This window comes from Neopelma chrysocephalum, unplaced genomic scaffold, assembly GCF_003984885.1.
Source record: "Neopelma chrysocephalum unplaced genomic scaffold, ASM398488v2 Primary Assembly neopelma1_24, whole genome shotgun sequence".
Lineage (NCBI taxonomy): Eukaryota > Metazoa > Chordata > Aves > Passeriformes > Pipridae > Neopelma > Neopelma chrysocephalum.
In genome coordinates, this window is record NW_020897693.1 from 17,577,722 (window position 1) to 17,586,168 (window position 8,447).

Here is an 8,447-nt window from a genome sequence, read left to right on the forward strand (position 1 = left end):
TTTTGGGTTACACCCATCCAGGGATGAATTGGTCCCAGCCGTTCTAACCAGGACAGAGGGCCAAATGCAATTACACTTTATAAAAGGATTATTTTCAGGTTTGACTTTTCTAATTAAATGTTATCTGCCCTTATTACTTAGTTACTATGAATTTTTTCCTCATTTTATTGTGGAGACTGTGATAGGCTCAGGCCTTTGAAGGGCTTAAAGAGAGAATAAACCTACAGATTGAAAGGGTAAGAACATCCTTTATGGAGTTTTGTGAAATCTCTGTGCTTTCTTTTCTATATTCACGCGGTTGCAGGGAGAGAATGCATTCTTCATCTTTAGGAAATGTTGTGGTTTACTGAAATGATAATCTGGTATACGTTTTTTATCCATAGAAATAATTAAGAGTGTTTTATTATCTTCAAATAGAACATCAATGTGAATCCACCTATTTCCAGTCATTATACACAGTCACTTCCTTTCACTATTCTATTTATTTCTGCTTAACTTTTCAAATGCTTGTTCTGACTTTCAGAAACTCCAAAAAGTGTACAGTCTCTTTAGAGCAACTCTTCCCATACTTTTAGATAACAAGTTAGCAGAGACGTCTGATGGGGTGGGAAGGTAGGTGGTGGCCAGATGAAATATAGGTTTTCTTGGTGTGGTTTTGTTTTAATTAGGTCTGTTATTCCCTGAGTTTTTTCTCTTTTATGCTAAGTTTGTCAAAACTGGTGGTGATGTGTAAGGTGTCTTTTTCAGCTTTCCCCCCTAATTGTAATGTAACAGATTTAGGCACTGGTGACTCCACAATTATGATGGAAATTTTGCTGGAATGAAGTTTGAATTACCGTGGGGATCAGTAGAGTGATAAAGACAGAGTACTTCCCAGGAGGCAATTCATACAAGGGAACCTAATTTTTACTGTTCTGTGTTGCCTTTATGAAGGCCCACCTCTCACTCTACTGACTGTAAAAAAACTTTTAGGAAGATTAGGCTTCAGTTCATTACTTGTTTTCACTACAGCATTGATCTGATGTATTCTATGGAAAAGAATTCTTGTTCCATTCTTTTTTTAATAGTAAGAAATTCTAAGTGTTTTGTTATGGCAGACTTTTGAAAAGTAGCAGGGAGAAAGCCCTTGAGTTATGATGAGCATATCTTCTTTCTCCTGTAAACTCCCTCCAAAGCTAGGTGAGGTAAGTTAAAAATAGTTAAGTAGTTGTTATTCTTATTTTTCCCCCCTGCCTTTTCTTTCTCAAAGTTTTCTCAGTAAAATATTTGCAATGTGTCAATAGTAGATGGACACTACTGTGTAAAAGAGTTGGACCTAGACTACCCTGTGTAGCAAGGAGAAATAAGCCAGCTTTTTCCTTACCCAAAAAGAAACAGCTCAGTGATGGTTTGTACTGCTTATAGAGGCAGAACTTGTTTACCTTTTTTTTCTTTAAAAACAAACAGAAAAATCACATCAGAACTATGATATGTAATGTGAATTTTTGAGACATATGCTTTAGAGCTGCCTGATGTCCTGCAGAATAGCAAGTGACTATCCTTTTATTTTAGACTTCTGAAAATTCAAACACTTGGCAGTACTTAAGCCTGTGGAGTCTTGCTCCATCCATGCACTCTCTTTATAAATGGCTTCATTTTCATTCCAGTATGGCAACTTCTCAGAGCAGAAGTTTGTCCTTTAGAGTTGTGGCCAGCTCAGAGTGGTGTGGAAGTGCGTGATTGTCAGCAGCTTTCTAGCATCAAAGTTCCACACACACCTTTGGGCTGGTAATAAATGCTTCAGTGATCAACTTGGACAAAATGACGCTCTTGGATTCTCCAGCTCATTCTCAGTTTTGTCACATATCTCAAGAAACAGAAATATATCCCGTTCTCCAAGTAAATAATTTAGGGGAAGTGTTTTATAGCATCCCAGAACACTAAGCTCCTAACATTTGTCTGCTGTGCAATTAAAATTGTGTGGCCTAAAGGTACTGCTTTCCATTTGAAACTTGGAAACAGAAGGAGCCTTTCAATTTCTAAGTTTTTTTCCAAATGAGAACTGCTTACTGGCTGTCCAAGTTTCAATGCTACCTACCATCTAAGAACTACTTTCTCAACATCTTGTCTTCTGTAATATGCAGGAATCCAGCACTTAAAGGCTGGTTTGATAGGTGTTTCTTCCATACAGCAAGACTCTTCAGAAATGAATTATTGGGGCGTTTTACTGTGTCAGTATCATCCACTTCAAATAAATGAAAATCAGCAAAATCTCATTCTGTCCTAAATGTTAGAATTTCTTCTGCTTACCTGACCAGGACTGCTTTTTATATCTTATGGAGTAAATGTCTCTGTGCAAGGGATCTGGTTAGCATGGAAGTGTCAAGTAATTCTACTGATGTTTAGAGAACTGAATATTATTCCCTTATTTTGAACTTCTACCATGTTGTTTGGTGACCTATCGAGGTACTTTAATTAGGTCTGCTTTTAACAGAATCATAGAATATGCTGAGTTGGAAGGGATCCATCAGGATCATTGAGTCCAAATCCTGGTCCTTCACAGGACACTACAAGAATCACACCACATGCCTGAGAGCATTGTCCAAACTGTGTCAGGCTTGGTGCTGTGACCACTTCCCTGGGGAACCTGTTCCAGTGCCCAACTACCTTATGGGTGAAAATTTTTTCCTGATATCCAACCTAAATGTCTCCTGACTCAACTTCATACTGTTTCCTCAAGTTCTGTCACTGACTACAAGAGAGATCAGTATTTGCCCCTCTTCTTCCCCTCATGAGGAAGTTGTAACTGCAGTGAAGTCCTCCCTCAGTCTCCTTTTCTCCAGGCTGAACAGACCAAGTGACCTCAGCCACTCCTCATATGGCTTCTCTCCAGACCCTTCACCATCCTCGTGGCCCTCCTTCAGATGCTTTCTAATAGCTTAATGTCATTTTTATTTTGTGGTTCTTCAAAAGTTACTGTGTTAAAGGGTTTTGGTGCAATATAGTGCTGAAGTGGAGGAGATACATTTTAATCAGATACTAGACTGCTTTTGAAAAAGCAAATGAGACTAATTTATATTTATAGCTACAGACAGAAGTGATTTGAAAGATTTTGTCTTTAAATGTAACTTAGTGCATGTTAATTTCCTTTATATATTGACTTAGGCATGACTATCACAAAACAGATTTGGAGTTTGTAACAGTTTTCTTTATGGAGAGACTCAATAATTTCTTTTAAATTACTTTTAAATGCACTCCATTAGTTGCGTAGCTTTTGTCTGACAGTTTCAAGAGTCAAGAATGAAATTTTGCAAAGGTCTTAATTTTTGAGCAAAATACAGTTTAGTTAAATGAGAAATGCTGATACTACGAATTCAATTTTGATCTGTTAATGGAAAGATCTTTTGGAGAGGATTTTTATAGTTATGATAGGTTGTGTCTTTAGGAGCTATTATGAATTTGTATATCACTTTAGCTTTTCTACACTCTTTTGTTTAGAGCACGTGCATCTCCTGTTAACAGCAGCACTGGGTCAGGCCCTCAGTGAGTGTCAATTCAGATTTTAAAATCCAAGAAATCCTATGACTAGAGTTCAGTAAACATTAATATGAAGCCATTTTAATTTTTGGCCTTCTGTCTATTATTCTTCTCAGTTTAGTTATCTGAAGGCCTTTAAATTCCACTTACATGGAGAAGTATAAAGAGAAAACTTCAAGAACTCACAGAAACCGACACTTAAAATGGAAACGTCTCTGGGTGCTGCAAGAAGTCAAGCAGTCCCACCAACTGCAGACAAGCAAAATGGTCCATTGGGTAAACTAACTTGCCAGCTGGATGGATCTGAGAACAGCCTATTTTATTTTGTGGTCATCAAAACTTGCTAGATGTAATATTAGTCATAAAACTAAAGTACTTAGAGGAAATAAATAGCCAAACATTTTTAGAAACAGGCATACTAGCTGGGATTAGCTTACTGGTGCTCTACAAGGCATTTTCCTGGATAAACCCGGGAAAAACGCAGCTGATAGTATTGTTGTGTCTTTGTTTTTGTCGTAAATGCCAAACATGTTGCTTTTATCCTTTGCAGTAGGGAGGTGCATTATGGTAATATAAAAATGTGTCAGGTTCTGTATCCCTAAACCTTCTTTTTTTTTTTTCAAGAACTCAGGCAATAATCAAAGTGTTGAGTTGGACAGCCCTGCAGCAGCAGGGGTATGTCACTACATGGGACATTAATACACTGTACCTGTTTATTTTTGTGTTAACATCACCTTGGACTGCAATATGGCAGTGATGAGTTTAATTCTATGTGTAATATGCTGGGTTTTATATTTGAATAGTAAGACACAGTTATTGTCCTCATGCTCAAGAACAGAGTTTTGCACTTGAAATTTTACATTGCTTTTACTCTGTTTTTTAGTTTTGAATATAAATCCTAATTTTAAATTAAATTCCTTCAGAACAAGAGTTAGTATTTAATAGGGTTGTATGTTCCCCCCAATAATCAGGAGTGCTCTCAAAGCGCTGGTGCTGGTACACGGTGCATGTGAAGTAATCTACGTAGCACTTTTTAGAAAGTAAAGGGTAAATAAACAGGTTTTGCCCTTCCCTCATTCTTTGTCCTGCTTGTCTCTTTTTGTGGTATTAAGTGCTCTAAACACTTTGTATTCCATCATTTCATGATCGGTTTGGCTTTAGCCAATCATTTGGCTTTAGCTACATGTATTTAAACACAATGTACTTCTCAGAATAATCTTTGTGAGTTCCAAATTATTCAAAAGTTGTTTGAATGAAAATTGCTGATCATTTGAAGCCTTGCAGGTGATAGAATCTCCTTCACCTTCATAGTTCACTTAATTATATCTTTGAATGGTGACTGTTCTGCTAGCTTTTAAATTTCTCTATTCAGGAATGTGTGTTTTAAACAGCATGTGTATTATGGCACTTAGTAGATAGTTAGCTTCCCTTCTGACCTCTCCTGAGTTAGCAGGAGACCCACTTAACTGACACATATACAGCCATTTTGAGCCTTAGCTTTCAAAAATATTTTAGTAGGTCAGATGTCTCCAAAATTTTATTACATCCTTTATTTGCCTTTAAAATATTTATGATCAGCTCATGCAATATGCTGATTAAGGCTAGAAAATGCTGAGACAAAAAATTCATTTTAGCATTTATGGTACTAGAGGTTTCTCTGTGTTTAGTTACATGTATCAAATCACATTAAATATTCTAAGATCTCCTTAGTTGAAGTCTGTTCCTTGAAAAGACAAGGTTTGACTAATTGGTTACATAATTTCTCATAAACTTCTGTATGAGAGGAGAAATGGATTGTGGATTAAAAATTTACCCCAGTCTGAGGCATGTGGCAGTGGTATTTTGTTGCTTGTTTAGGTTTTTATAATTGCAATTATACCTACAACCCACAGGATAGTAGTGTCTGTGCTCTCTGGGACTGGCTGGGATAGCCAGTAAATCTGAGAAAACAGAGCCCTTGCCCCCTCCCTCCTCACCTAGTATTTTGAAATTAGTTGTATAAATTTCTATAAAATTAAATTTTACACTAACAGTGTCTGATAACAGCACCACATTCTAAGGCCACACAGTAATACTGGGTGCTGTAGTAATCTTAGGCTCACTTAGTAGAACTCTGCACTAAGACTCGATAGCATTACTGCCATGTCAAGCTGAAAGATGAATGCAATCACCTTGGACCAGAATGGGGACAGGAGTGTGTCTGAACCAAAAGCGAGGAAGACAGGACTGCAGAAGCCCTGAAACCCTGTTAGCAGCCAGCTCTGAGGACAAAGTTTGCACTAAGGTTGATGTTGCTACTGAGTCTTTTTTCTTATGGGTTTGGGTGTGGGGTATGTGTGCTTCTGTTTGAAGATTTGGTAGGAGCTTGACCTGTTTGCAGATGGTCTTTGCCTTATTAGGGTTTGGCAGGAAAGGGGAAGCATTTGTACCTCTGACTGTAGATTACTCTCCCTTATTAAAGTTACAACATAAGGTGTTTATTGATACCAAAAGAGAAAAGTTTTGCCTCTGGTGCATGGGTTTGGATTATAAGAGCAGTTGCACCCAAATGTACTTTCAACTCTTCAGAACAGTTGCAGTCCTGTTTGTCCATCTAATCTCTGTTTGCTCAGTGTTTCCCAGTGTCCATTACTGCTTTCACACCTGCTTTTAAGGGAAGCTGTCCAACTGTGCCATGTGTTTGCCTCATTTCTACTTGGACTGTTTCTATTCACTGGAGATAAAATTCTTTTTGCAGCCCACTTACTATTTCTGGAAGTCAACAAATAGGAGAAACTTTGGAGAGAGGGAGGGATGCATCACCTGAAAGGATGATACAGCTTGTGCATATCCTATTTGTGCTGACAATATGCTGTGGTGATTTGCAACTGAGAAATGTCCCCGAAGTAGGTGTGTGATTTCAATGTGCTGGGAAAGATGCAAAGAAAATAGGTAGCAAATAAGAAATAAAAATCACCTATTGTAAGGCTTTAGGTAATTTAATGTATGTATTTAAACAGCTTTGGTAAGGAGTCCAATTAAGTTCTATAGAAAACAAAATAATAAAATATCCTTAAATGTAATTTTTTTCCCACGGTGCATTCTGTTACCTTGACTGCCTTAAAAATGCAGAATGTTTTGAAATCTTTTCTTTTGTAGGGCTGAGTGCATTTCCATAAATTATTTAGTTGATGTGTGACATGTAATGTATAGAAAGAGTTAATCTCTGTCTATGTTGCCCATTATGGAATATAAACATTTCTTAAAGAAGCTTTTTTACATTTTATTTTGGCAACAGGCCTTGGGTAGCTCAGACTAGAGAAGTACCTCCTTTTTTTTTTTTTTTTTAATAAATGCTTGACTTTTACTGAAAATACCCCCAAACCCACTTCTTAAAAACTTCTGTTTTCTTTCTCTTTTCCTAATGGTCCTTGAAAGACCGTAAGCAGGTTACTGAGGCAATATCTATTTAAGAACATCCTGTGGTTGCACTGATGATAACACTTTGTAGTGTCATTATCTGGAGTTACTGAAGCACTTTGCAGAAATGAGGAGAGTCAGGTTGCACTTCTTTACTTTGAACCACTCTGAAGCCAGTGCTTCCAAGGCACCAAATTCACTATATTTGGAGACAAAACTGAGTTAGTATCCCATACCTTCTGGTATGTGATTTGGTATGATTTTGTAGGTTGTGATTATATGGCCACTTTGATTATGCTTCAGATTAGACAGCTGCTGTGAAAGTAGTGACCTGTCCTCCTGCTTGGTCTGGCTGATGGCTTCTGCTGCTCTCTTGTGCCAGAGCTAGTGCTCATGTTGCTGTGCAGTAACTGGAGTCAAAAAGTTGTCTGTCTGAACGTTTACTCTGAGAGGTACTGTTTTTCAAGCATGATCCAGTTTGCTCACTTAGCTTGTGTGCAGTTGAATGAACACAGCTTTCGACATAAGGGAAGTGGCAGAAAGGAACGGCTGAAACAAAGGAAGGGTGAAAGAACTTTCATTGGACATCTGCCTGAATTTATTCTGGACCAAACAGCTGTGTAATCACAGCTTTGAATCCAATCTGTGACTTGGTAGTTTTCCCTTCCAGGGATGCAGTTAGGATAAATGTATCTGCAGCTCCTAAATGGCAGAAAGGAAGGTAGACTGTATCTGTCTTCCTTCTCCCACTGATCCGCACAGTAGCCCTATGCATGAAGCAGGCACAACACATGACAGTACATCCAAATGACTGGGAATGAAGTATAGAGGATGGAGATTGTTACAGTTGCACAAGCAAAATTTCTGTTAAATCTTTGCGTTTTGTTTGTCACTGTTGATACTATTTTCAGTATAACCTAACACAAGAAGTATGAAGATGAAGCACAAAAAGAAATCTAAAATAGTTCTTGAGTGTTCTTTGAAAAACTAAATTCCTGCAACTTGAGTTGTACATAAGAAGAACAGCTGAGAAGTTTTTTGGAAGCTGGCAGCAGAGGGCAACCTGAATTCTTGAGGCATGATTTTTGTTTATCTGATTTCAAACAGAAGTAGTTGGAGACAGAACTTCTTAATTCTACTTGAGAACTTATGTTGCAAGTCCTGAGGGTTACAATATAGATCATGTACACTGGGGCCAAGCAGGAAGCAAAGAAGTGTCTTTGAAATCTCCTACAGTCAAAGTCTTTGTTTATGATTTAATCTCTGGCTTTGAATAAAACGACTAATGGACAATAGAAAATAAGACCTAAATGATAGTCTGCTGGGGTATCATCATTTCTGCTCCCCACTTACAAAAAAGGAGAAAGTCCCTAAATTGTCCTGAGAAGGATGTGAATTTTCAACAGCTGCTTTTGTTTTCAGTGGTCTTACACAGCCATAGCTACAGTGAGAATTTGTTCTGTACTCAGAGCTTGGTTAAAAGAGTTGGGTGGTTTTTTATGCATGAATTAGAATAGAAACAATGTTTTTTT

At 37.7% G+C, this 8,447-nt stretch overlaps 1 protein-coding gene across 5 annotated transcripts in view; it reads left to right on the plus strand.

The window, feature by feature from the left end:
• The window catches only part of PHF21A (PHD finger protein 21A), a 127,721-nt gene that overhangs the window by 47,687 nt on the left and 71,587 nt on the right, over window positions 1-8,447 (plus strand). The window lies entirely within an intron of this gene.